The sequence below is a fragment of the Cyprinodon variegatus genome, unplaced genomic scaffold (assembly GCF_000732505.1).
Source record: "Cyprinodon variegatus isolate N-32 unplaced genomic scaffold, C_variegatus-1.0 Scaffold1777, whole genome shotgun sequence".
Classification (NCBI taxonomy): domain Eukaryota; kingdom Metazoa; phylum Chordata; class Actinopteri; order Cyprinodontiformes; family Cyprinodontidae; genus Cyprinodon; species Cyprinodon variegatus.
In genome coordinates, this window is record NW_015152230.1 from 37,664 (window position 1) to 46,094 (window position 8,431).

General features: G+C 42.5%; 1 protein-coding gene across 3 annotated transcripts in view; it reads right to left on the minus strand.

The window, feature by feature from the left end:
- Positions 1–8,431, minus strand: part of LOC107104527 (heterogeneous nuclear ribonucleoprotein L-like) — a 30,361-nt gene that overhangs the window by 16,278 nt on the left and 5,652 nt on the right. The gene's annotated exons all lie outside the window — the stretch shown is intronic.

Consider the following 8,431-nt stretch of genomic DNA (forward strand, 5'->3'; position numbering starts at 1 on the left):
TCTGAAAGGTCGGACACAGGCGAGAGCGTATCGGGAGACGGAGACCAACAAGACCTCCCTCATCCTCGGCCCTATCTCTAAAGAATTTATAGAAATAGTGGAAATATTGAGCTTTCAGTTCATATAGCGGCATCTGGCCGTTTTTTAAAGGCTACTTTATACTTTTATACTTTAAGTAGTTTTTGGAGCACATACGTTTTCACTTTTACTTGAGTAAAGAGGTCAAGTTGATCCTTCAACTTTTACCAGAGTGTTTTTAAACTGCAGCATCTATACTTCTACTTAAGTAACAAATGTGTGAACTTTTGACATCAAAGGGAGTAGAAGTAATGCTTGGTTCAACATTTATCTGATGCATCTTTTACTGAAACTGTTCACTGCTTTAAATAACAGACTGAATAATCTGACTTTATTTACACCTGCAACCGCCTGAAGCTGTGTATATATATATATATATATATATATATATATATATATATATATATATATATATATATATATATATATATATATATACATATATATACATAGAGAGAGAAAGAGAGAGCAACTGTGGTTGTGTTGCTGACCTACACAACATGACGTTTAAGCTCTTAATGGGTCACAGGTCCTATAAAAAGTTTGCATAGGACAGAAAACCCAGCAGATAGTTTCAGATGCTGCAGTAATTCACCACACACCTATAACCAAACACACAACACATACACCATACACACTATCCTTGTGAGGACTTTCCATTGACTTTCATTCACTTCCCACACCCTAACAGTTACCATCACATGCCTAACCAGAAACCTGAGCTCATCTCCAGCTCCAGACCAATGACCAGCTCCACCGGTCATTGGTCCCTACAGGTACCTATAGGTCCCCAACATGAAGCATAGTTTTGAGAAATTGTCCCACAATGCTGCAGAAACATGGCCGCACACACACACACACACACACACACACACACACACACACACACACACACCTCTGCCTCTCTTGGTGTGAGCAGATAAAAGATGAAATAATTTATTCACCATTAAAAATACTGAAAAACAGATTGCAGAAGAAAAACAATAACTTGAAGCTTTAGTTTTTTTTCATTTATGAAAACTTCCTGATTGAAATCATTAGGAAGCCCTGAGCTCAGCCCAAAGCCTGACTGTTGATAATAGCCTTTAATGCTCTGATTCAGTCATCAAAAGATTACAGAAAAAAAACAAAAAACAAACCCTTTGGCTGAATGTCTTTAGGAAGAAATTCATCTTTAAGTTCTACAGTGTTTCTATACTGCAAACTGATTTCATTTCCTGGTATTTTACAACATTTTCGGGATTTCTGTTGCTGTTTAATCTTTTTTAATGGTAAAGTTCTGCTGAAGGAAACACTGACTGAGGGTTTGTTGTTTTTTTGCTTTTTAGAAATAACTGGGGGAGCAAGAAATGATGTGTAGGAGAATGAACGCTGAAGAAAAAGAGAAACATAAGGTGTGAGCATGGTGCAAAGAACCTGAATACAACAGCAAGCGAAGACAAGGGCGGCTGCAAGCGGAAATATCTCTGCACAGTGGCACGGCCGACAAAGAGATTCTCTCTTTCTTTGTTATGCAAGCATGTGGGTTTTTGCAGCCTGACCTTTTTTATCAAGATGTTTGACTGCAGGCTCAGATTGTTCTGGTTGTCTTTGGTAGGAACCTGAGCTGCAGTCTGTCCAGCAGAGAACACAGGGACATTTGTTTCTATGCTTCTCTCAGGCCAAAAGTCCAAAACTTCAAATAAAAAAAATCATCAGTATTGGACTCAATTCCATATTTAAATGCATTGATTGGTGGAAAGATTTTATTTAAATGGGATGAGTAATCAGAATCTATAGTGAAAGGCAGACCATGTTTAAGGCCTGGAGTTATTTTAGCATATCTATGGAAACTATGGCTGATTGCAGCCGAACTTATAAAACAGCAAAGCCCCATCACATGAGGCTAAAGATCATTTTTCATTCTCCTAATTATCTTAGCCAAATTCCACTTGCATGAATTCAAATGTCTAAAGAAAAAGCCAGACTTCAATGTTTACTTCATTGATCTTAAGCAATATTTCTATAATACTTGATCCTCCACTCACTGTTGTACTTGTTTATTCTTTAATTGAAATAAAGATTTGGGAAAAAAACACAAAAAACATGAGGCGATAGACGTTAACCGAAAGCTAACCTGAATAAAAACATCAGTGAAAAAAGGGCGAACAAGGTTCACCAATAAAATCTGACCGCTCTGAAAGCCACAGGAAGATGCTGGATGCTGCAAACATGAGGGGAACGTGCTAAAAAAGAAAAAAACAGCAGCAGCTTCACAGAGACGAGGAAACAACAAGCATGGCAGCAGAGAAAGGTTTCCAAAGCAGCAAATAAAACCTGTGCAAGCTGTGTCACACATCTATCCAGAAAACTGTTCATCGTAGATAGATGCCTGCAGTCACATTCTACTGCTGCAGATCTATGGGAGCCTTTAGATCTAAACATACAGAAGAACAAGCAGCAGAAAATGACTAGCTTCTCTTTTCAATCTAAAAAGAGATCATCTCAAAAACTACATTTATGATGCATTTATTGCACATTACAAATGTATTATAAATAAATAAAAAATTAAAAAAAGACACAATCTAATGTTTCTGGACAGAGCAGCTTCACAACCAAAAGGATTCTGTGCAAGCAGGTAAAAAACAGCAGGTTTTATAGCAAAAGTCACTCAGGAACAGGTCCAGCAGAAATGTGGCTAATGCTAACCCACAGACCACGGCTAACATCAGAGCACACTGTTTCACAGCCGTACCTGCAAGTAACCTTAGTTACTATGGCAACGGTTAGGATCAGAAAGGGAAGTGGGCTTTATCTAAAAATATCTGAGTAGCCTGAGTAAATAAAAGTAATGGAATTTGGTTACCGTGGTAACATTTTCGTTCTCTGTAGTGAAACACACACACTCCCCTAAATAAATATATTTATATAAATGTGCACACGCAGAGGCTTGTTGCTGTAGAAACCAAGCGTCAGCCTGTATAAGGTTGTGTGTCTTTATTTAGACGGGAGGAGGTGTTTGGTTACATGTAGCATCCTTCCTGCCTCCTCCACCTGAGGCCTGTGTGGATCTGTTACAACTGACTGTGCTGCTGTGCTGTTTTCACCTATCCTGTGTGTGTGGATATTTATGTATTTTATTACAACCCCTGCCGCCTGGTGCAGGCAAAGGCCTGGTTGTTTCAGCAGTATAACATCAGGTAATCTCAGATCACAATAATGAAGGAGATGTGGTGCCGCTAGGATATGTTTTTAGGGGGAAACTACATCCCTATCCTTGGTGTAAAGGATCCAGAGATAAGGATCATTCTAAGTTTTGTGATACAGTACGTTTACATGAATATGTTAGGATGTTTGCTCATCCCGTCTACCAACGGTGGGAACTTTGCTCCCTCATTGGGATCTGGTCCTTATCTGAAGCTCAGACTAAACCTTATTCAACTGTCGCTACAAGCATGCTTAGTGTGAGGGATTGCTGAAGAGTCAATGAGTCGATGCAATCAGCTGGTTTTCCTTAGAATACTTTGAATCAATCTGACTGGATGATCTGGTGAACTGTAAAGCGCCTTGAGATGACATGTGTTGTGAATATGTGCTATAAACTGAATTGATGGATGGCTGTGTGAGCAGGTAGCAGACCATAACATCCTCCATGCTGCCGTGGAGCTGGCGGGCTGTGCTTCGTTCTGGGTCCATCTTCAGCAGCAGGGAAGCTCTAAGGTGGATGTTTGGTCTTCTTCGTTAAGAACTCCTGTTGCTTTGCTAAAAAGGAGAAACTTCTGCTCTCCTGATGAAGGTTTAAACTTCATGAGACGCTTCTACTTTACTTATCTGGGAAGTGGAAGACAATGAGATCAGAGATCCCAGAATGTTGGAGAGGATCTACTGCGTCATTGCTGGAGCTACGAGACTCTGTGGACCTGATCCCTGCCTCAAACCTCTGATCGGCAGAACCAAACCATCATCAGGACCTCACCAGGTACTCACTTCTGATGATGTCGTACCCCTGCAGACCAACAGGGCATTGCTAAGTTCACCACAACATCTGCAGCACCCAGTGAGTCAGTGTGAACGTGGTGTGATGTCATCCACCAGATTTATACACAATTTATTCAGACGGCCCTCTATGTTAAAACAGCAAGAACTAAACCTGCAGAGGCTGTATTTAACCGTCTGAAGGCTGAGACGCTCTGCTGCAATTTGGAGAACCAGTCTGTTGTGTCCGCGACCTTGCAAAGCTAAAGCAGGGTGACGGTGTATTTTCTCACCAGTAGGACTGCAACTAACGATTGCTCAGCAAATAGATTGATCTATCCATTATTTTTTCGATTAATCTATTAATACAGGCCAGCTGACAGTTTGCTAGGGCTCCTCCTCAGTTTATTTTTAATATTCACTCATAAAGTCACTCAAGCCTTTTTCTCTGTTCTGATCTGAAAAATTACTTCTGCCTTTTAATGGTCAGAGTGTCAATTTTGGCCCCCCCTCTGTCCTGGGACATGACTCAATTGTCTCCCCAAGTCGGCGGGCGTGGATTAATAACCAGCCCGCCAAAGTTTCCTTAGAGATTAGAGAAGACTATTTACGGATTTAAACTGTATACAGCATAGTGACAGACAAACAAAAAGGTTTTTTATCTTTAATGCAAAATGTTAATATATGTTTCTACAATTTTGATATAATTCCTGCTCTAAGTGGGCCGCTATGTAAGCTAAAGGCATATTACAGAATTAGATGATGATAATTTAAATAATCGATTAATCAGACTAATACTTTCAGCCCTAGTCAGAAGGCAGTTTCAGTACAAAAAGCAAAGTTTTATTGTCATGGTGTCTTTCTATATGGTGAATGTCATTGTTACTAACGCTGCCTGGTCTGCCCCAGAGGAAAAACAACCCACAGAAAAGCATGAGCTCTGAACCAATCACAGCCACCTCCTCTCATCACGCTGCAAACCCAGCCTGAGAAGGCCAGCCGTCTCTACAGAGAGCGGCTGCTTTGGTCCAGTCATATGCAGAGGGAGATGGCCCTACTTCCTGCTGAGGTCACACATTTCCTGTCAAAGCCACACTCTCACCAAGATGCTGCGCTGTGTCCTTAAAAGAGCTCAGATCTTTACATAAAGCCCTGAACACACTGACGGTTGTAAAGATGAAGGCATCTTTCCTTTTGAATGGCTTCTTAGCCGTCATTTTAAATCGATAACATCATGCCAGTCCTCACACGCAGCAGAGCTTCAAGACTCCCATAGACAGAGTTTCTAAAAATATACAATGAAAAGATGTGCTTTGATTTAGAGAAGGGATTGTGTTTCTAGTGACCGGATGATGGGAGCAGAGTCCAGACAGAACAGGAATAAAATGACCCGAAACTAGAACCCGAGGGAAGCTAAAGGCAAAGCTAAAATAAGGATGTTTGCCTCATAAGTAAAGACACGGCACTCATCTGAAATGCTTTCAATCAAGCAAGTAAAACCTTTGTGTAGCTTCACTCCTCTGGGTGGAGTAAAAAACATTAGAAATTCTCATGCTGGGGTCAAATTTACTAAAGTGGTGCCTTGCCAGAGGGCACAGTGGAACATGGCAGGGAAGGAATGGGGAATCAAACTCCCCCCATCCAGTGGCGCCTCCAGAAATGTTTCATGGGGCAGATGGGGTGGCCACTGAAACTAAAAGCCATAATTTCAGGGTTGAATCTACTATAGTGGTAAACCTGCCTGTAGAAATCAGACTTCAGTAAACACCTGCTCAGATCTTGGTGTGATTTTTAATGTCGCCGTCTGTCAGAATGGGACGAAATGCTAACCTGATGCTACTACATTGATAACATTAATGCATTTCATTTGTATTTTCTGTCACGGATTCAACATCAGCTCTGTGAAAAGACTAAACCGTTTGACATTCTTCAAAATCTAAAAATAAAATAAAATGGCATCCATTGTCTTCTGTCCACTATTTCCCTATTAGCTTGTTAGCTCATGAAGCTAATACTGTGAAAGTGAAATACAAAAAAAAAAAAACGTTGTTAAACCAGGCTAAGTCTTCTTGTCCAAGTAAAGTAAACATTCGATAGGATGACAGTCGCCTAAAATGTTTGCATCACTCTATCATTAATTCCACACCGAGAAAAAATTGGTGGAAAAGAAGACATCATTTACATCCAAACAAGTTAATATTTGGTTGAAAATTGAAATGCGAAAAGCCGTAAATTTCAGATTGCTTAAAAGACGTTGAAATCTGGGTTTGTAACATCTTTTTAACGTTTATTATTGGACTACAGTGGGAATAAAATCTGACTGAACAAACAGCCCAATTTAAAACAACTATTTATGGACAACAGTAGCAGCCATTCAAAATGGCCCTTCCCAGTCAAATGCCATCCCAATGGAAGCCCACTCCCTTGCGGCTCCCAGCACAATCCCCTCCAACTTCCACACTGGACGGACCCCCACTTGCATATTTTTTTACTCTGACTCCACCCTTTCACTGAATTACAGGGTCTGACCAGGAGATGGCGCTTCGCTTTAGATCTTAATGTCCACAAATCATGACAGAAATAATATTTTAGTACAAAGATTGATATTTAAAAAGGAATTGTAAGAGACCAGCCAAGGACCAGCCAAAGACCAGCCAAGGACCAACCAAGGACCAAGCAAGGACCAACCAAGGACCAAGCAAGGACAAGCCAAGAACCAGCCAAGGACCAACCAAGAACCAGTCGAGGACCAACCAAGGACCAGCCAAGGGCCATTCAAGCACCAGCCAAGGGCCAACCAAGGACCAACCAATGACCAACCAATGACCAGCCAAGGACCAGTCATGGACCAGTCAAGGACCAACCAAGGACCAGCCAAGGACCAGCTAAGGACCAACCAAGGACCAACCAAGGGCCAGCCAAGGGCCAACCAAGGACCAGCCAAGGACCAGTCGAGGACCTACCAAGGACCAGCCAAGGACCAGTCGAGGACCAACCAAGGACCAGCCAAGAACCAGTCGAGGACCAGCCAAGGACCAGCTAAGGACCAACCAAGGACCAGCCAAGGACCAGCTAAGGACCAACCAAGGACCAGCCAAGTACCAGTGGAGGACCAACCAAGGACCAGCCAAAGACCAGTCGAGGACCAGCCAAGGACCAGCTAAGGACCAACCAAGGACCAGCCAAGGACCAACCACGGACCAGCCAAGGGCCAGCCAAGTATCAGCCGAGGGCCAACCAAGGACCAACCAAGGACCAGCCAAGGACCAGTCGAGGACCAGCCAAGGACCAGCTAAGGACCAACCAAGGACCAGCCAAGGACCAGCCAAAGATCAGCCAAGGACCAGCCAAGGACCAGCCAAGGACCAGTGAAAGACCAGCCAAGTATCAGCCAAGGACTAACCAAGGACCAACCAAGGACCGCCCAAGGACCAGCCAAGGATCAGCCAAGGACCAGCTAAGGACCAACCAAGGACCAGCCAAGGACCAGCCAAGGACTAACCAAGGGGCATACGGCTCTATATGAAATCTCCTGAGTTCATTTCTATACTGCCAGTTCAAAACACGTCATCTCAAGGATCTTTAGTGATGACTGAATCGGACCGGTTGAAGGTTGCATTCTCCCACGCACTCCTCCTGGATGAGCAGGTAGAGACAGCTTTCAGCAAACATCAGGCTGCGTATCAGATGAACCCACACAGCTGGTGTCACATTTTAGAGGAAACCCGTCATGAAGGAAGCAGCATGCACAGGATGTCTGCAGACGTTCACTTCTTCAGAGCATCAAAATGAACGCCGCCGTGTAAGCGTGTTCAAAGCTGGACAGAATGGTCTTTACTTGATCCCGTCCAAAAACAGATGGGTTTAATTCACCCATTCATTGATGCTGGTGGTGAGCTCAATGGTTCTACTGGGGCAGACTGACTGGAACATGGCTGCCATGAATTCATCGCCCTGACCACCAGCAGGAGGACCAGCAGACGCATGGACACTGTTTCTCCTTAAGAGGACACATGTTTCTGATTTCTGAGACAGAGGTGGAGAAATGATGACAGGATGAGGAGAAGAGCTCCTAGTAAGGAGCTGCTTCCAGATGGAGGCAGCATGTCAACAAGCACTGGGTCAGATCTTCTGCATTGGTTTGCTAAATGATGGCAGTGATCAGGAACACAGACTTCCACACTGCAAAAAATGGAAATCTAATACGTCAATTTTTCTTAAACTAGATAGATATTTTTCTTGAATTCAGGAGATAACTGAGACACTTTGGCAATTGAGTAAGACAATTTCCTTTCTTATTTCATGTGCTGTTACATAATTATCTTATTTTAAGAGTAAAAATCCTCATTCCACTGGCAGATCATATTATTTATCTGTTCAATTTAAAAGGTAAATACAC